General features: G+C 37.5%; 1 pseudogene; it reads right to left on the bottom strand.

The window, feature by feature from the left end:
- Positions 1–16748: 16748 nt before the first annotated feature.
- LOC119804406 lies at positions 16749–20411 on the bottom strand (annotated as a pseudogene).
- Positions 20412–21101: the final 690 nt, after the last annotated feature.

The raw sequence follows: 21101 nt of genomic DNA, 5'->3' as shown, positions 1-21101 counted from the left end.
GACATATGATCCAGCAGCCTCATGACAAGTGACTAAGGAAAGTCATAAGCAAAGCCTATAGCATCATTTGCTTTTTGTTGACTTCTATACATTGCTCATTTCTGATTCCATGTGGGTCAGAAATATATAATCTCTAACTAGCTTTGTTTCACATGACAGCTTTGTTGTGTGTGTTATGTCCCTACATTGCTTTTCAGAGAGTTGAAAACTGTTCTTGCTTCAAAAACTGATCCCTTATTTAGGCAGATTGAGTTGAAGTGGGTTGATTGGAACAAGATAAGGTAGCTTGACAGCCTTTATTTCATGTTTTGTCTGTTTCCTTCATGGTCTTGCTTACCATTTACTCTGAAGACAACACCATATCATTAAAGCAGTGAAAATAAATGACACAAGAGTTCTTACATCTATGACAATTCCAGAAAATATGTCAACATTCTTCTTTATCAGTAGTCTCTTCAAGCTTACTCACATGCAATCTCTAACTTTTTATCTTTATAGAGCTGATAAATTTCTTTCTGAGCAAAGCCTAGCACTTCTTAGTTCTGTAATTCTGTACCTTGTGTCATTTATTTTAACAATTAGAGACAGAATTTAACTCTTTTCTCTGTTACAGTAGTTGTATATTGAAAGGAAATGAAATTTGATTATATCAATAATATATATGTGTTCTTGCATTTGTTGTATCATTTGTGATATCTAAGAAATGACCTAGGTGTCCAGAATACATGTGTGTAATCAAGATAATTCTATTCAATCTTTAAAAAGGAAGGGATATCTGCCAGTTGTAACAAAGTAGATAAGCCTGATGAATATCATATGAAGTGAAAAAACCCAGCCATAGAAATAAAAGTATTGATTAATCTTACTGTTTATGGAATTATTAAATGTTAATCTTGGGGTAGAAACATGGCTTAGTAGTTAAGAACACACACTGTTCTTGTAGAGAAGCTAAGTTCAGCTCCCAACACCTGTCAGTTGCCTCACAATCACCTGTAACTTCAATTCCAGGGGATTTCTTTCCATTTTATACCCATTGTATACATACCCTTTACAGGGATATACATACATACATACATACATACATACATACATACATACAAATAAACTTTAAAAACTAATCAAATATGACAGAAAGTTGAATGGTGGTTACTAGAGGGAGAAACGTAATGGAAACTACTGATCAAATTAGACAGATTTCCATTTAGATTAGGAGGAAAAAGCTCAAGAAATCCAGTCTACATCATAGTAACTTCAGTTAATAGCAATATCTTGTACACTTGAAATTTCTGGCATATATTAAGTATTCTATTACTCAAATATTAGGTATGTGAATTAATAAATTTCAGATTTAATTTAGTCATTCTACTATGTATATACATTTCAAAAACTCATGTTGAGTATTATAAATATAGCTCAGTGGTAGTGGTCTTGCTTGGCATGCAGAAGTCCCTGAGTTAGATTCTTAGCATTGAAAAAAAAGGAAAAGAGTTCATTAACATACATATGCTTTGTTAGCTTAAAATAACAATAGTGTTTTTTTAACATATCTGTTTTTCAGATATGTTAAAAGGATATAAATCTCATCAAAATACCTGACTAAAACATGAGTTCAACATGGGCAACAATAGACATACCAAAGTGGATAGAGGAAAGATCATGAGGCCTTAACCCTATACCAAGAATTATAGGCAGCTGAGAAAAGCTGGGAGCAGCCTAGGTGGTCTTTCTTGGAGAAAAGCATACCAATTGGTTATCCAATACCAGGGGGTATTTCTCGAAAGCATATATAAAAATAACATAGAGACTGAATAAGGTGTACTTAGGAATATATATATACATACATTTACATATCAACAATTGATGAAAAATTTGCCCATGAATTTGAAAGAGAGCAAGAAGTATATGAGAGGAATTGGATAGAGGAAGAGAAAGAGAGAACTGGTGTAATTATAATATAATCTCAAAAATAAAAGAAAAATTAAAAGATAAAGACAAAATTATAAAAGAATCTTTTGAGTCAATCATCTTAATCCTAAAACTAGTGATGTCTAATCTATCTCATTCTTTTTCAAAGTGGGAGAAGCAAGGATAATCACAAGATATTTGATACTGTCAGGTTTTACAATGTTGTCTTATCCAGTCCTCATCCTACCTCAGCAGTCACCTTAGATTCCAGGTAGAGCAGAGCTGCACAGAGAGATCACTGCACAGACAGATCATTTTAAAGCAGGAAGAATCACCGCATAGAAACCTGTTTGTTGCCTTTAGTAATTAGGACTTCTTTGAACCACTTTGTAGAATATGAACTGAGTCATGAACAACATGACCACATTTGACAAAGACTGTGCACATATAGCCTTAAAACCTTGCCCCAGATTTTCTTCTATTTATAACAATACCCCAAGGACAGACTTGATATCTTTGAAACCCTTTACCAATATATTCCTAATGTGGCCACATTAATTCAATCTTTTCTTCTGCCCCTCAATACTGCTTACCCTGTATTGAGACTGGTGTCCTAGCCCACTCTATGTAGACTCTGGGAACCAAACTTTTTCCCAACAAGTCCAATGATACCATTTATTTGAAAGGGATGTGTATTCAAAAGGAAAAAGAAAAATTAGTTCTTATGAGGTCTTAGTTACTACTGCTGCTCACCATTCTGTTTCCACAAATATTTGACTCAGTATCTGTTCTCCAAACAAATGGACCCCACCCTTTCTCTGAGAAAAAACAGACAGAAAAATAAATTTCTTCAAAGGAAGTAAACTAGAAACATTCAATTTGTGGTTGACTGCCTCCATAAGCTCCAAAGAAAGTTCCCAAAATGAAAAAAGTCTCTTCCTCATATATATATTTTTAATTTTATTATTAAAAATTTCTTCCTCCTCTCTACCTCCCATTTCTCAGCTGCCTATAATTCTTGGTATAGGGTTAAGGCCTCATGATCTTTCCTCTATCCACTTTGGTATGTCTATTGTTGTCCATGTTGAACTCATGTTTTAGTCAGGTATTTTGATGAGATTTTGTGCATGTACCATCAGATGTTACCAGGAGACATGATCTCTTGGCAAATTCCCTGTTTCTCATGCTTTTACAATCAGTCTACCCCCTTTTCTGCAGTATACCCTAAGTCTTAGGAATGGGAGAGTTTTGTAGTTATGTTCATCAGGACTGGGACCCAGAATTCTGTAGTTTGTTGGATGTACTTTTCTGTAATGATCTCCATTTGCTGCAAAGTTAAGTTTCCTTGATGAGAGGTATAAGAATAACTGTTTAGTTGGCAGTTAGAAATTAGTCTCATGATGTCATTGTTTTTTACCGCTGAGTAGTATTCTAACATGTATATATTCCACAGTTTCTTCATCCATTCTTCCACTGAAGGGCATCTAGCAAATGGATGGAAGTAGAAAACACTATTCTGAGTGAGGTAACCCAGACCCAAAAAGATGAACATGGGATGTACTCACTCATAATGTTTCTAGCCATAATTAAAGGACATCGAGCCTATAATTCAGGATCCTTGAGAAGATAATAAGAAGAATCTCCACCTGGTGATAGATGAAGAAAATGACTGAGCCCCACATTGGGGCACCGGACTGAGCTCCCAAGGTCCTAATGAGGAGCAGAAGGAGGGAGAACATGAGACAGAAAGTCAGGGCTGTGAGGGGTGCGTTCACCCATGGAGACGGTGGGATAGAACTAATGGCAGATCACCAACTCCAGTTGGAATGGGACTGATGGAACATGCGACCAAACCAGACTCTCTGAATGTGGCCGAAGGTGGAGGCTGACTGAGAAGCCAAGGACAATGGCGATGGGCTTGGATTCTACGGCATGGATGGGCTCTGTGTGGGCCTTGTCAGCTTGGTTGATCACCTTCCTGGACCTGGGGGAAGTTGGGAGGACCTTGGTCTTAACATAGAGTAGGGAACCCTGATGGTTCCTTGGCCTGGAGAGGAAGGGAGGGGGGTATGGGTGGAGGGGAGGGGAGGGAAGGGGGAGGAGATGGAAATTTTTAAATGTAAAAAAATAAACCATGAAAAACAAAAGAAATTAGTCTCATTTAGTAAAGTGGTGGTTGTAGCTTTTCATCAAAGATTCTGGCTTTACTAACTCTTCCTGACTAGTTGACTAGGTTTATAGTGCCAGGCATAATGTCCCTCTTGTTGAGCATGTCTTAAGTATAATTAGAGAATTATTGGTTACCATCAGGGTAAACATGCCACTGATGTACCCTTAAAGTTACTGTTCCATGCTGATCATTGATATGGTTCATACATACACATATCATATATGGGTGGTATTATTAGTTACTTCCTTCCTTTGAAAGCTTTCATGGTTCCTTCTAATGTCATAAAAGCTAGTACTCAGGGATGAGTCGTCATTCAGGTTAGTTACATTTTGGGGGCCTATGATCCCTGTGTCTGAAGTGCATGGTATCTTCAGTAACAGGGATTTAACTGCCATATCTTGGGGGTAACCAAGGTCAATAGCAGTAGTTTGTAGTCTTTGGGTGTCTCTTGAACAACCTTGACCAACTACTAAAAGAAACTCTTCTTGCCTTGTTTTTGGGGTTTTGTTAGGTGGTCTTTGGCTCTTGGAAGGAATATTGCCAGCACAAATGGACTTTGGCTCTTGGAAGGAACATTGTCAGCCCAGAAAAAAAAATCACTTAAACTTAAAATATATCTATTATATAAACTTAACTTAAAATATATAAATTATAGACACAGAATTATGTGTATTTTATGATTTTGAGGTATGGTTCCTTATGAATGTTTCAGAGGTCTTTATTGTTATTTCACTCTCCTTATTCTGTATTTATCTCTCTCCCTTTCCTTCATTAGATTATTTACTCCCCCTTTTCCCATTTCCTTCACTAAGACCCAAAGTTGTCAGAAAAAGAGATTGATGCAAAACATAGGCAGTAGTGCCAAGATTTTGTCCTGCTTTTGGCGATATTGTTCACCCAGGTGAGGAGTCAGTGCTTTTTTAGCAAATGTTGTTTCTAAATGTCTGTAATAATGAGTTCTTGTTTTACATACTCATCATTAAAAATGAATCTTTATTGCTTATTCCTGTACCTTATATATCTATTGATACAGTGATAAACCAGAAATATATATAAGCAGCCGGGCGGTGGTGGCGCACGCCTTTAATCCCAGCACTCGGGAGGCAGAGGCAGACGGATCTCTGTGAGTTCGAGGCCAGCCTGGTCTACAAGAGCTAGTTCCAGGACAGGCTCTAAAAAAGCTGCAGAGAAACCCTGTCTCGAAAAAACCAAAAAAAAAGGGGAAAAAAAGAAATATATATAAGCATATAAATCTACATACATAGATATATACTTTTAAGCATTTTTGACTAAATAAGTACAATGATTTTTTTCTTGACCCTCATCAATGTTTCATTTTAAAATATAGAGGACAAGGTTTCCTCTAGGTTGACAGAGGTTTCTGTACTGCCCAGTCCCGCAGCCATATAGTCAAAGAAACACACAGAGGTCTACATTTATCATAAACTGGTTGGCCTATTAGCTCAGGCTTATTATTAACTACTTCTTGCATCTTAAGTTAGCCCATTATTCTTGGCTATATTAGCCATGTGCTTGGTACCTTTATCAGTGAGGCATTCTCATCTTGCTTCTTCTACAGCAAGGTCATCACTGCAGACTCACCCTTTCCTCTTCCCAGAATTCTCTTGTTCTCGTTACCCTGCCTCTACTTCCTGGCTGGTTGCCCCACCTATAATTCCTGCCTGGCTACTGGCCCATCAACATTTTATTAAAATACAAGTAACAAATCATTACAAGGTACGAGACCATTGTCCCACAGCACCTCAATGATTTAGTCTCACAACAAAGCCTCCTTTCTATGCAGTGTACATCTAGGGTATACCTTGATCCTTGTCAATTTGTGGTCTGTTACTAGTATTCTTCAACTTCTGCTCTAATAGTATTATTTTAAGTCATAGTGCTTGGAAATTATTGTAAATTTTCATTTTTATATTATATTAATTTGCTTTTCAAAATTAAAGTTTTTTGTGAGACTAATTGATTTTTGTTTAAAAATTCATATTATGCCAGATGAACTTTGTTCAATGAGCTCATTTACATCAAAAGTATAAAGAAAAAACTCTTCATTTTGCAAGTTTACTGCTCAGATGTAGAGGAAAACACCTTAAAAATGGGAATATACCTAATTATATTGTGCTGAGTCTAGATTTGGTTTAAATTAAAGGAATTTAGGATTTTCCTATAATAATATGATCAGGACCTCAAACTGGACTTGTCAGCTTTCTAGTTCTTACAAATTCTGTCAAATGAGTTCTGAATATGGCACACAGGGTAGAAGATAGGGAGAGTTTATGGCAGAGTAAAGTAGAGGATAGGCAAGGTATGACACAGGACAATGGTCAAAGAGACTATTGTGCTGGTCTCCAGAACAATAAGCTTTTCCTGAGGTACTTTGTCATCTACATAGCAGACAGGCCAGTTAGATTTGATTTTTACTCTGGGCTGCAATGAGACATTTTTGCCTCCTATTACACAATATTCTTATGTGATATAAGGACCCTGGGGTTGGATTTAATTATTGATCTTTGAAAGGACCTTCTGGTAGTTCAAGATGTAACATATTGTGCCAAGACTTAGATATGGCTTAGGCCCAATTCTTTCAAACACTAATTAGAGTCCCACATTTTTAGTCCTTGTTTTATTTGCTGTTGAATCTGATGAAGTCTAATCTCAATATCTTCCAAGAATGATAATATCTAACTAACAATAAAATTGATGATCATTCTTTTAGTCCTAGTTAAATAAGAAAGAAAAAAAATGCAGCTGGGCGGTGGTGGCGCACGCCTTTAATCCCAGCGCTCGGGAGGCAGAGGCAGGCGGATCTCTGTGAGTTTGAGACCAGCCTGGTCTACAAGAGCTAGTTCCAGGACAGGCTCCAAAGCCACAGAGAAACCCTGTCTCGAAAAACCAAAAAAAAAAAAAAAAAAAAAAAAAAAAAAAAAAAAAAAAAAAAAAGAAAGAAAGAAATTCTATTCAGAGCATGGTAGTATTCTGAAGACAGAATTCAAGGAATATATAATGCATATGCATGTTCTGTATAGTCGAGATCTAATTCAAAGCCTATTGCCTACTATGAAGATGCTCTATCACTGAGGTACACACTAAACCATATGATATGTTGTTTAAAACTACTTAGAACTTTCTGTAGTATAAGGCTTCTTATCTCTCTCTATTTTCTAGTATTTTTAAAGTTAGTATTAATTTGATAATTTTTTTTAGTACCAAAGATTGATAATAAGGAATTACACAAACCAGGCAAGTCTACTGTCATTGGGCTATATCCCTATTTCGTTTCTTTTCAATTTTATTTCTTACTTTTCTTTTGTTTATGAGTGTTTTGCTTGCAAGCATGCAAGTGCACCATCAGTGTGCAGTGATCACAGGGGCCATAATGGGGTATAATATCTCCTGGAATTGGAATCATAGATAGATGTTTGTAAGCCCCCATGTGGATGTGGGTAACAAACTTGACTCCTTTGTAATAACAACTGTAGAAGGGAGCAGCGGGGCTGTGTCCCGCCACCCGGCTAGCTTTACCCAAAATAATTACACGGAAACTGTATTCTTTTCAACACTGCCTGGCCCATAGTTTCAGCCTCTTATTGGCTAATTCTCACATCTTCCTTTAACCCATATTTAGTAATCTGGGTAGCACCACGAGGTGTGCCTTACCAGGAGAGATCTTAACTTGCGTACATCTCGGAGAGGAGAAGCATGGTGACTGCATATGGCGACTGCCTGAAGCGTCTCCCCACTCCTGCTACCCAGCATTCTGTTCTGTATACTCTGCCTACCTAATTTTCTGTTCTCTTAAAGGGCCAAGGCAGTTTTCTTTATTAATTAACCAATGAAAGTAACATAGACAGATAACTCTCCTCCATCATTTCCCCTTTTTCTGTTTAAACAAAAAAGAAAGGCTTCAACTTTAACATAGCAAAATTACATATAACAAAACAGTTATCAAGCAAGTATTACAGTTACAATATTTAAACCTATTTTATCTTTTATCATAACTAAGGAAAGCTTAACTATCTATTTATTCTTCAACTCCATCAAAGACTCCAGAAGGATATAATATTACCTAAGTAACAAGTCATATGTAACTTTCAAACTCTAGAAATGACAGAGACAACTCACTGCCTGGACAGTCACCCAAAGTTCCTCTGTATCGTTGGGGCATCCATCTTCAGCCTACATGCCTATAAGTATCCAGCAGACATTTCCATGAAGCAGGAAATTCCAAAGACAGTTCAGTCACTTTCTGCTGTGTCCTGCAGAACGTCTCACAGACTCTTTAATGAATCAGGAACCCCCAAACCATCTCACCTTTAGGCAAGTTCAGCAGTCCTCTTTCTGTGGGTTCCTTGTGTCCAGTTTATGCAACAATCCAGGCAAGAGCAGTTTCTTGCCCAAATGGCTAACAAACTCCATAAGTAGCCTCTTCAATGCCCATCTTCCTCTTAAAGTAGATTGGTGCTGCCAGGAGCAGACGTGTCTCATTGTCATGAAAAACCCTAAGTTATTAAAACATTTAAAATGCCATATTCTGTAGCCTTTGAAAGATATGAAGAATGCCTATTTAACTAAAATATATCTCTATATATCTAGAAAATCTAACTAACATGACTACAAGCTTGACTATTATCGATGATTATCCATTAACAATCTATATTTCCTAATTATACCTTACATTTTTAAATAAACTACACAATCACAATACCTTAATCAAGAGCAGAAATACTTATACATATAACAAAATTGACCTTAAAATCCATACCATTGCAAATTATTCATCTCTATATCATATCTATATCATATCCCCTTTTAAATGTAAAAGAACATTTATAAACAATATTTGGGAACATGGGCGCAGTAATTTCTCTCCAAACTGCTTCCTGCTGAATGGGGGCGCTGTTATTTAGGTCTTTCATGGTGTAACCTGTTCCTCTCAGTTGGCAGTTGAGTGAAGTAATTTTTTGAAGATGTTCACAGCAACCTTTCAGGAGGGCATGGTCTATCATACCATATTGGGATAGAAGCAATACACAGAGTCTCATCCTCTGTGAAAACAAAAGAAGAAACTCTTTTCCAAAGCATCATGTTCTTAGATCCAAATCCTGAAGTCATACCATTAAGATGTCCATTCTGGTCTAGACTGGCAGCCCATATAATGAAATGTCTCTCTGTATTTAGCTCCTTTACAGTCAAAAATTTCAAAGAAAACACAATAAAATACATAATCCAGACCTCTGTGAATTTTCCATTTTTACGTGGCTTATTTTTACTCTATCACTTTACTTTATTCTGTCTCTTTAAAGACTTTACCCTTTTTTAAGGCATTAACTTTATTTTCTATATTTTTTCTTCTCTCTCAAGCCTACGTACATTCATCAGACACTGTGACCCATTTAAAAGTCTTTTATGTCTGAATCTGTGCTATTGTGAATCTGTAATTTTTTTACTATCCAGGAGCACTTCTTAAAATGCTAAGCACTTCTTAAAAACTTAAGTTGTGCCATGTAGAGGTAATATGGTACCGCCTGTTTCCAGCCCAGTCTAAATCTTAACTGTGCTGTTATCATGGTAATTACAATAGATCCTGCCTGAGATCAGCACAATTCAGCATGGTGGAGCAGAGCCAGAGCCTCTCCTGCCTCAGTCATTTGGTGCCCCTGAGCCACACAGAGTTCCAGGCACACAGCAGTCCACATTAGAGCCACACTCAGCAGTTTAATTCTGAGACTGAGCGTGCAGCACAGAAACTCTTTTCATCCAAGTTACAGCCAAATCTGATGCACAGAGCACTGTGCAGTCTGAAAACATCTCTCTCTATGGCGTCAGAAATCCGCCATGCTCTCCCGTTCGCCTAAGCCTGATTCTGCCATCTGCCCAGGTGCAGGCAGGGAGCAGGGAGCCATTGGCATGGTCTCAGCGCACTCTCCTTCCTATCCCAAGCGGGAACACAAATATCCAGGCCCATAAAAGCCATTGAAATGATTTATAGCCAGAGCTTGCACTGGCGGCACAGCACCAGAAAGCTGCGTTTTAAAATGACTCAGCTTTTTCTCTGTCACTATTGCTGAAACAGGAAATCTCTCTACGGCACATCCAGGCAAACAGCAAAAAGTTGTGTTAAACTCTCTCCCTCTTTTATTTAAAGCCCTCTCGAGTTTTTAAGTGGATTTAGTCACCACGTTGGAGCGCCAATCTGTAGAAAGAGTGGCAGGGCTGCGTCCTGCCACCCAGCCGCAGGCTAGCTTTACACCCGAAATAATTACATGGAAACTGTATTCTTTTAAACACTGCCTGGCCCATAGTTTCAGCCTCTTATTGGCTAATTCTCACATCTTCCTTTAACCCATATTTAGTAATCTGTGTAGCACCACGAGGTGTGCCTTACCAGGAGAGATCTTAACCTGTGTCCATCTCGGAGAGGAGAAGCATGGAGACTTTATTAATTTCTTTATTAATTAACCAATGAAAGTAACATAGACAGATAACTCTCCTCCATCAAACAACTAGTGCTCTTAACTGCTTATGTATCTCTCCATTTTTCAGTTTCAAATTTTATGAGGAGTCTCTCAGGCTTGCTTTCACTTTTAATGTTTGCGCCCTTGTCATCCTGAGTACCTGGAATTTTGGGCTTACTCATAGCTTATATTTGTATTTTTAAAGTTTCCATAATTTTAAGATGTTTAATTTTAAAAATTGGCATGCTTTGATACTATAATATTAAATAATACACAATTGAAACAATCAAACCATGTACTTTCCTCCAGTATTGATCCCTATCAGTTCCTGACTTTTAACAACATATGTTATATGTCTTTGTTGGATGGCAACTGGGTGTCCTATAATTCATTTACTTTGACTTTCTAAATCTGGAAGGAGAATCATATCTTAAAATCCTCAGTCCCACAAGATTGTCTCTTTTGATGTCAATCATAAGTCCAGGCTGCTATAAATTAGAGGTTCCCATGTTCCTTTTGCTCAAGTTGGAGCATTTTTTTTTTACTGTATAGCAGAATACACTTTACCAAAGTCCTTTTTATTTCAGTAGGCTACAACTAAGGTCTATTCAGAAGGAAAAGAGGTGCAAGGAAAGAACATGTGATGGAGGAGGGTCATCTGTCTATGTGTTACTTTCATTGGTTAATAAAGAAACTGCCTTGGCCATTTAATAGGACAGAGAATTAGGTAGGCAGAGTAGACAGAACAGAATTGTAGGAGAAAGAAAGCAGAGTCAGGCAGATGCCTCAGGCAGACGCCATGCCTCTCCTCTCCGAGACAGACGCAGGTTAAGATCTCTCCTGGTAAGCCACCCCTCATGGTGCTACACAGATTACTAAATATGGGTTAAAGCAAGATGTGAGAATTAGCCAATAAGAGGCTGAAACTAAAGGGCCAGGCAGTGTTTAAAAGAATACAGTTTCCATGAAATTATTTTGAGTAAAGCTGGCTGGGTGGTGGGAAGCGGCCTACAGCTCCTTCTACAAACATGAGCCAAAGACTATAAAGCTGCCATGTCCTGTTCATAGTCAAACCCCTCTTATTAGCTTCATGCGATCTGCCAATTTTCTTTTTGTATTTTTAATAGGCTTTCTTATATTGTCCCAACTAATTAAATCATTAACCATTAATAATTGAGCACACCTTTATATCTTTATCCAAGGTGATGGAGTTGACAATTTCCATGCTTTTTATAGGATTTGTTATCCTGGCAACAGCCAACAGATATCCATTGGAACACCAAACTGTGTTTATCACTTCAGAAATTCTGAAGATTTGAGGAGGTACAGATCACAAATGGGGAGAAGATGGAATTTATAATTCTTATAAACCACACTACATTTCTCAGTAAACTTCTCATAATGTGTTTTAAAATATTTAATAGCACTTTACAACTATAGACATATGAAAATAAAAGAAACATTAAAAAAACTTTGCCATCAACTGTGATTGAAGACACACAGAAAAATATAAGCTAAATATGAGCCCATACAATACAGTTGTCAGAAACTTAAGTCTGTAATCCATCCCTAGTTTTCCCGTCATTCAAAAGAATGCAACTTGGGATCGAAACTAGATAAAATATAATGTATTTAGAACATTGCCAATGTGAGGGAAACTAGATTCCTCCTCTGTTTTGTTCCTGTTGAATTCTCTCAGTTTACTTACCACAAGAAATAAACAAGCAGACATGTTGGTTTAGTTGAGACACAGCTTAATCAGTTCTTTTCTAGTCCAAAGAACTTGTTATCTGTTCTCAGCATGCTCCAAATTCCATTGTCAGCATGGATGATCTATTGTATTTTTACAAGTCATGTTGTTCCATTATTATCTCCTCAAACAGCCCTTTATAACAGATACACCAACTCTTTCTGCAAACTTCTTTGTTTTGTAATATATTGATGAATTTAAGTACAGAAAAGTTTCTTTCAAATTCACTGCAAGGCCACATTCCAATCACATCATCTAACGTATATCATATTATTTCTAATTATTTAAGAGATTGTCAATGATTTCTTTAATGCAATAGCTAAGAATCTCCCAAGTAACTGAAGTGCTCATTTGAATTAACACTAGGTTATCCCTTTCAAGTAACAGTGCAAATATAATAATTTTTTCTTCTGGCAAAAATTATGAAGAGAAGAAATGACTTATACCAAAAGAGACCAAAAATATTAAATGTCCAGATACTTAATATCCAATCACAAATGGACAGTAAATTATTCTAAGAAATCTCAGAGGGTTACATTCTTATTTTTCAAGACCTCAAAAATAAGATAATCTGGTGTATCAAAAGTTACAGAAAAATCTCACTATATTATATTTGGAAGTTAAATTATAGGCTTAGAAATTCAGAAGAATCTATAATAATTTTTACTACAAACAGTAACAATTTAAAAATAATTGTGAGATAGGCTGCTGAGATGGCACAGAGGGCTAAAGAGGTTGCCACACAGCTGTAACCCACATTAATAATGGAAGTAAAGAGCTCATTATTTGTCACAGAGGCTTACTGTTTCATGACAGTTTGCAGTGAACAGAGACCCCAATTTTATAGTTACTATGTTCATAAGTTGACAGAAGATTGGAATTAAGGATAAAGGGGTTATTATTTACAGTGACTGGAGCCTTCATGTTTTGTTAAGTACTGTGTAGAAATGTCGTGCCAACTGTATCTCACTGGGGCAATATGTAGGCTTGAGAATTAGCCTGGAAGACAATACTTTTAAAGAAAGTAGATACAAACCTGCTGTTTGCTTGAGACAATATAATACTTCATCCTCATGGCTTTCTTCATGCAAATACAACCCCCCATGGTCTAGGTAGAGTAATTAAAGTCTTACATTTCTGAACACCTAGGGAGACTGTGCAGGGATTGAAACAGCAGTTTTCTTCTCCCAACAAATTTCTAAAGAACAGATTACACACTTGGTTTCTAGTTAGACATTTATCATTGTGTGATGGGAGAATAGTTTGGTCCCTGTGTAATGAGAAATAAAATTTCAGAAATGTTGTAGAATCACATAATAAAAGAAATACTGTATATATATATATATATATATATATAGAGAGAGAGAGAGAGAGAGAGAGAGATAAGTAGATAGACAGACAGACAGATGATAGATAGATAGATAGATAGATAGATAGATAGATAGAGTGCTGTAAGATAAAGATTATTACCTTTTGTAAAATTTCAAGTTTTATGTTTAAGTAAAACAAGACCTTTCCATTTGAGAATAGTCATCACATTTGGACCACGTTTCCTATCATTAGCATCTAGGATAAACCATTTTGTTTTTTTAACTTTCATGATTAGTTATTATAGAACTTGGAATATGTGGCAAGCTAAATTTGCAACCACTTTCCCTTTTTTGGAGAGACTTAAATCATACAGGGCCTTCTTGGAAAATATTATTTTTTCTTACATTTATAAAGCACATATGTGTCAAAGCCTTTATGTGTATGTATGTATATATATATATATATATATATATATATATATATATTAGCTCATGAGTCTTTATATATATTAGCCTATGAGTTCTTCAAGCCACTTATAGTTAATAAATTAATCAAAATTTCAGATGTTAAGTTTACCTTTGTTTAAGGTTGCATATCATTTTTTCTTTCTGTCAGAAACTGAATGTCTTATAAAAAGATGAATTAATATGTACTCATTCATAATTGGATACTAGCTATAAACAAAGGACATTGAGCCTATAGTTCATTATCCTAGAGAAGCTAAATAATAAGGTGAACTCAAAGAAAGATATATAGATCCAAGTGGAAACTGAAAACAGACAAGATCACCTGACAAAATTGGGAGCATAGGGGTGGGGGAAAAAGGGAGGGTGGAAGAGGAAGAGGAGAGAAGGGAAGAGTTGAAGAGAACTTGAGGGAATGGTATAGTTGAGTTGAAGAAAGGACAGAGATGAGAGCAAGGAGAGAGATATCTTGATTGAGGGAGCCATTAAGGGGTTAGTAGAAATCTGGCTCTAGAGAAAGTTCCAGGAATCTACCATGATAACCCAAGCTAAGACCCTAAGCAATAAAGGAGGACCCAATCTTAACTGCCCCTGTATTCAGGACTGATGAATATCTTAAGTATGACCATAGAACCTTCTTCCAGCAACTGATGGAAACAGAGGCAGAGACCCACATCGGAGCACTGGATTGAGCTCCCAAAGTCCAGTTGAAAACTGGGAGGAATGAGATGAGAATATGTGTAAAGAGGTCAAGACCATGAAGGGTTCACCCACTGAAACAGTTTACCTGAGCTAATAGGAGCTTACCAACTCCAATGGGACTGGAAAGGAACAAGCATAGGACCAAACTAGTCCCTCTGAATTTAGCTGACAGTTGTGTGCTTGGCGCAGACTAAGGGGCCACTGGCAGTGGCACCAGGATTTATCCCTACTGCATGTACTGATCTTTTGGGATCCTATTCTTTTTGGATGCATACCTTGCTCAGCCTAGATATAGTAGGGAGGGCCTTGAACTTTCTACAGAGCAATGTGCCTTACCCTTCCTGAGGATTTAATGGGGGGGGGGGGGGGGGGGTGTGTGGAGGAAATGTGAGGAGGGGAGGGAGTGGGAACTTGAATTGGTATTTTTTAAAAGTCTAATAAATTAAAAAATAAAATAAAGAAATTGAAGTCTTATCCATTTGTTTTATGAATAACATCATGATGCATTTTACTCAAATATTTGAGCTGTATGTCCTGTAGAAAATGGTAATTCTTTTTTGCAGAGGTGTTCTTAGCACTGCCACAATTGTTCTTAGCCAAAAGGCGATGTCATTGTAGTCTTGAAATTGTGAAAAGATAAATAAATACAGTTTCCTAGGAAAATGACTCAGAAGCTCTTCTTATGTTCTCTAAGACAACTTAAGTCCAAATCAAAAAAAAAAAAAGCTGTTCAATCAGACGACTAGATGGTAACTGTCACAATTTTTGAACTCTAAATCCAACTTTACAAACATTATCTGCCAATTCAGCCTTTGAAAACATCAATGACATTTTATTTTGTCCTAATTTTGTTTCAAACAGGGTCTCAGGCTGGCCTGGGAATCCTGCAATTGACCAGGCTCAACCTCCCTATTGCTGGGGTTGGAACTGCTCTACCACCATGGCTAGCTTTCACATAAAGCATTTGGAGTAATTTTTATCAGAATTCCAAACTATTGATACATAGAACCAAAAGCTAGGTGATGTAATTCTAAATCTTACAAATGGTTGTCCTGGTAAATAACAATACATTGAGCTTTTGTTAAAGATGATCTTACTAATTGGCAAAGTCAGTTCTTGTCAAGAAAGATTTCAATATTGCTAGTTGTATCATTGAACAAGAAATAGTTCTGTACACTTAAAAGACAACTAAATAAGCATAAAGCTTGGAATCCTGCAGTTTAAAACCAGCTTTATTTGTAACTAGCAATATAGAAATCATATATCTACAAAATAAGAGCATCTATTCCTTAGTTTATTAATGTTTCACAAAATCAAATCCTTCCCAAAGAAAATATGACTGTAAGCCAAGGTATTACTAACATTTAGCCTATGCTCTTACTCAAAGAGTTGAGAAATGATCAATTTGAGAATCTGCCTTTTATTCACCAATTGCAGATCTTAATTGTGCAGATGAATAATCTGGTTGAGATAAGCATTACCAATGTTTTCACCTTAGAAAACATCAATTATCAACTAAAGTTACTGGGGAAGAAAAAATTGGCCCCCCACACAGGGAAATGTAGCTTTCTAAGTAAGGAGTAGTTCTTACAACCATTCCTGATACAGATGGAAAAGAGCTTACTGAGGCCACTAAAGCCTACCTACACTTTAGAAGAGTCAAGAAAACACACCTCAACAGAAATCCTGCTGAGATGAATGTTTTACACTCTCATTGCAACTATTCAAAGTGATAAATAATACATTATATGTGACATTTTGTTTTGCCTTTATCATTTTACTTTTTACTGTTTTTCATTCAAATTCACTTCCCTGGATTGGAGCAGATTCTTCTGTCTTCTATCAGAGATTATCATTTTGTCACTAGAGAATAAAGAGGAATTTGCATGTTATTGAAGAAAGATTCAGGAAGATAATTCTAAAAGAGTATAGAAAACTTTATATAGCAGAAAACATTTGTATATATACACCATTTATCATGCATATGTATTATGACATCCATATGTATTAGTAACTTTCAAAAGGTAAGCACCTATAACATAAAAATGCCAGTTTTATGTGGTTACTATTTCTGGACTTTCTCTTATATATGGTAACTGAAATAAAAACTGGAGTATAACTCACAGAAAAATACAAAATAGAACAAGACACCATAATTAAATGACTATGTACAGCACTGGTAGGGGAAGAAATGAGGGAAACATACTTTAACTACTGGCTCCAAATGCCACCCACCATCTACTTCAGTTCTTTAGCTCTCAAATTTTAATACAAAAATATCTTCAAGGCCAAAAATCAAGAACATTACAGTAAATAAAAAATGGGCAATATTTCAACATTACACAAAACAGTTCTCTACACAGCTTGAGTTTAAATTTCTTTGCTGGCACTTAACTTGAGTTAATAAACACTACAACTACTGGTTGCAATAAAATACTCTCTTTAGCTTATTTTCAAATCAATATTACTTCACATACATTAAAGAATAAATCACATTCTGATGATAAAACCTCTAAGATGAATACTAAAACTATATAGCCAAAATATTTTAGGAAAGCAAACAAACGTTTTAGACTTACATGACCAATAAAAATTTTATTTATTTAATCATGTCCAGTCAAGAAAAGAGCTGTTCCTCTGGGTTAACAAAGCATTTACTATGTGCTGATCAAAACTGTAACCTTATAAAGTAAGTTACCATTTTCTCTCTCCTTTTTTTGATTTAATAGGTGCTTAAATTGGTGAAACTACTAGATTTTTTTTATTTTCAAGATAAGAAATAGGTTATATTCAGCACATACATAATTTTAAATGTTAAGTAAAAACTGAAGTTCTATAAAAACAATGAAATCCTGAGTTTCAGATTTTTCTTTGGCTGTGTTAAGTCCACTGAATACATTCAACAATTAATTTGCTATTTGGTAACCTACTAACATTTATTTCTTTGCAGAAAGTTGAGCATGCTAAATTTTAACAAATTATAACTAAGACACTAAAATCCTACTTAAAAACCTTTCATTACTCTGAAGGAGCATGTTAACACTTTCAAAATCATCAGTCCATTTTTCCTAGTAAGAAATTACAATTTAAGATCTTGTAGCACTAGGCAATTTTTTAAAAATTTAATTTATTATTATGTATACATATTCTGTCTGTGTGTATGTCTGCAGCCAGAAGAGGGCACCAGACCCCATTACAGATGGGTTATGAGCCACCATGTGGGTTGCTGGAATGAACTCAGGACCTCTGGAAGAGCAGGCAATGCTCATTAACCTCTGAGCCATCTCTCCAGCCCGCAAAATTTACTAAATTAGGAAAATCATAATCTAAACATACTAATTAACAGAAACAACAAATTCACTAACAGTTCACTATCCTTATTTTATTACGGGCTTTCAACACAGATAATTATTGAAATAGTTGATTTTATGTCTAAATCTATAAATTTTATATATTGCATTAATATTTCTAAACGAATCTATAGACCTAATCACCTTGTCTTTTATTGAAAAATGAGGTAAGCATTTGAAGATACATTCCATACAGTAGAAATATCTTATCTGTCTCAAAAGCTTTACAAAAGAACCCTGCTTACCTGGTGTATTTTGTCGAGGTGCAACCTGAAGCCACACTTCATCTTCAGAAAGGGAACTGGAACTTTCCTGATTCAGAGTCCGAGTCATTGAATTCGTAGAAGGCCCACTCAGTGCTAGAGTCACTCGATGCATCATCTTCATCAGTGATTGCATTTTGACCAGGTTCGAGATAGGAAGGATAAACTCTAGCACTCAAGCAATATAAAGCCAGAGAAAAACTTCACAAGATCTAAGATGGTACCTATTTTAATCCATTGGTTTTCTTTAGTATCATATTCATAGACTATCACACGTTCTTTTTCCACTGAGGGGGTGGTAGCAGTGATGAGCAGCAACTTTTGATTATAACTGACAATCTGGTAGTTGTGGATTTCGGAGTCCATTGGAATATTACAAATCTGTCTCCACTTTCCTCTGGCTGGGTTGTAGACCTTCACGACTGGGGTGTCACAAATACAATAGATTTCGTCTTTGAAGACGCAGGCATCCTGAAAGTCATTTCGCTTAAGAGACGCACAATTCAGCCACATATTTTGGTTAGGATCATAGCAGACCATGCGCTTACTGTTGACAGCATAAAGACAATTCTGAACTACTATTAGTTCGAAGGAATAAAATGAATGGGGTATAGGAGCGACTAGTGCCCACTCCTTCCTCTGAACACTATAGCATTCCACTTCCCTCGCTTTAGCTCCTGTAATCGGATTTCGCCCGCCCAAAATGTAAATGTACCCGTCCAGGTATGCAACGTCCATGCCCTCCCGACACAGCAAGCGGTCTTCCAGTTGATGCCAACAATTTTGGGCTGGTTTATAGACCCATATGTCTTTCCTGGACTGGGCAGCAAGATAGATGTCATGGTCTGGAGAGACACAAACAGCCGAGGAGGTGATGTTATGAATATGTGCCAAGCTGGTCAAAGGAGATGGCATTGTGTAAATATCTTCTGAATAAGGGTCATAGCAGAGAAAAGGATCTCTGGGGTGTCCAAAAAAGATTATACCATCTCCTTGGCACACATACCCAACCTTCGGGGTGGATTTTCAGCTACAGAAACAACAGAACTGCTGCTACTGCAGCTTTTGCTGCTATCTGGCGGGGATGCCACTGCCTTGTAGGACGGATCACCAAAACGCAAGCTGCAGGAGGGCCCCTGCAATAATGTCCAGGCATTACTTCTCCACCACAGGATTGGTCAGTAGCCCTTCCAGGTTAGTCCTGATCTTCTGCACGGAAGAGTGCCCAACGAATACAATTAAAGATTGCTGCAGCACTGGGGCCCCGCTCTTTCAGGAGCAAGCCTCGAGCCACTGGACGGCCACATGACAGACCGTCTTCTCACTCTCTACATCCAGACCATCTAGACTCAGGATCTCCAACAGCTGCACCAGGGTCAGATCTGCCAGTGTCTCCTCCAGAATGGAACCCATCCTGCTGAGCTGCTGGAAGTGGGAAGCTATGAAGGCCTGGGTCTGTGAGCGCAGCATGCGGTCCTCAAAAGCATCAGCAAACTTGAGGATGGCCGTGCAGTTGGTCAGGTCAGCCGGCGAGCCATGAAGGAAGCACAGGCTTCCCGCACATACAGAAGTTGGAACATATCTGAGGCCACGTACAAGTGCTGCACATTGGCCTCAGTAAGGGACAAGTTGACCAGTGTAAAGTAGTTGACCAAAACTTCGAAGCACTCAGCATCCACAGCATGGATGGTCACCCTGTCATGCTGGCTCTCGTACATACCGCTTGAAAACATGGTTTTGAAGTAGGGACACGGCTGCTGCCAGCACGTTGCGGTTGCACGAGAAGAGGCGCCCGGTGCCAGGCTCGCTGCCAGGTGTCACCACCTCGATAGTCACATCACACAGCATCTGTGCATCGTAGAAATACTTGAGTTGGGCCAGGAGGGTTGCAGAATGTCCCATATCCTCTAACTCCTCGCTCCCGCGAAAAAGGCCGACACCGAGGGCTTGGAACCCTACTGGATCTCCTCCCTCTGCGGGGCACTGGCAAGGTGGGAGAACGCGAGCTGTCTTCCCCGGCCTGCATGGTGGAGATGGCACAGGGTGCGGAGGGCCAGAATGGCTCCTCCTTACACCTCTCTTGCCAATGGCCCCCGAACAGACTGGATTAGCGGCCGCAATTACCCTCCATGGCTGTGCTGCCCTCCCTTTATTGCGTAGCCTGGATCGACCCATTGGTTCCCTTGGCAGCTTTTTTCTGCCCCGCCCACCCTCACTAGACCACAGCCACTTTGTATGTAGCTTGTTCCTGTACCCTGTGGGAGAGCAGCTTTGGCACCTCTAGAGTACTCACTTCCAATGTATATGTTAATCATAGATTATATGGGTTGAGTTTCATTGGAAGAATTGGAGTAAATACACTCCAGTTACACTAGAGAAATAAATACGACTAACCTGCTCACATGATTTCATCACTTTGTTTACTTGTTTTTCGATTAGAATGAGCTTGCATAAGGACATAGATCATCAACTTAGTTTTTACATTTCTTAAAGTCTTGCTCTCCATAACTATGAAGTCTTCATAGCACTGAATGAAAGATGTCTAGAACAAAAATTATTCTAAGATTCAAAGATCTTAGAGTAATCCATTCCTTTTTGACCTTATTATATATTTACATTAACAAAGTTAAGGCTAACCACATACCAAAAATCAGGTGTCAGTGTATTTCCACATTCTCTCCTTCTTTCATGGAATTGAACTGTGTATAGTGTAAAT

Source organism: Arvicola amphibius, chromosome X (genome assembly GCF_903992535.2).
Source record: "Arvicola amphibius chromosome X, mArvAmp1.2, whole genome shotgun sequence".
NCBI lineage: Eukaryota > Metazoa > Chordata > Mammalia > Rodentia > Cricetidae > Arvicola > Arvicola amphibius.
This window is presented reverse-complemented; position numbering and strand designations above follow the sequence as displayed.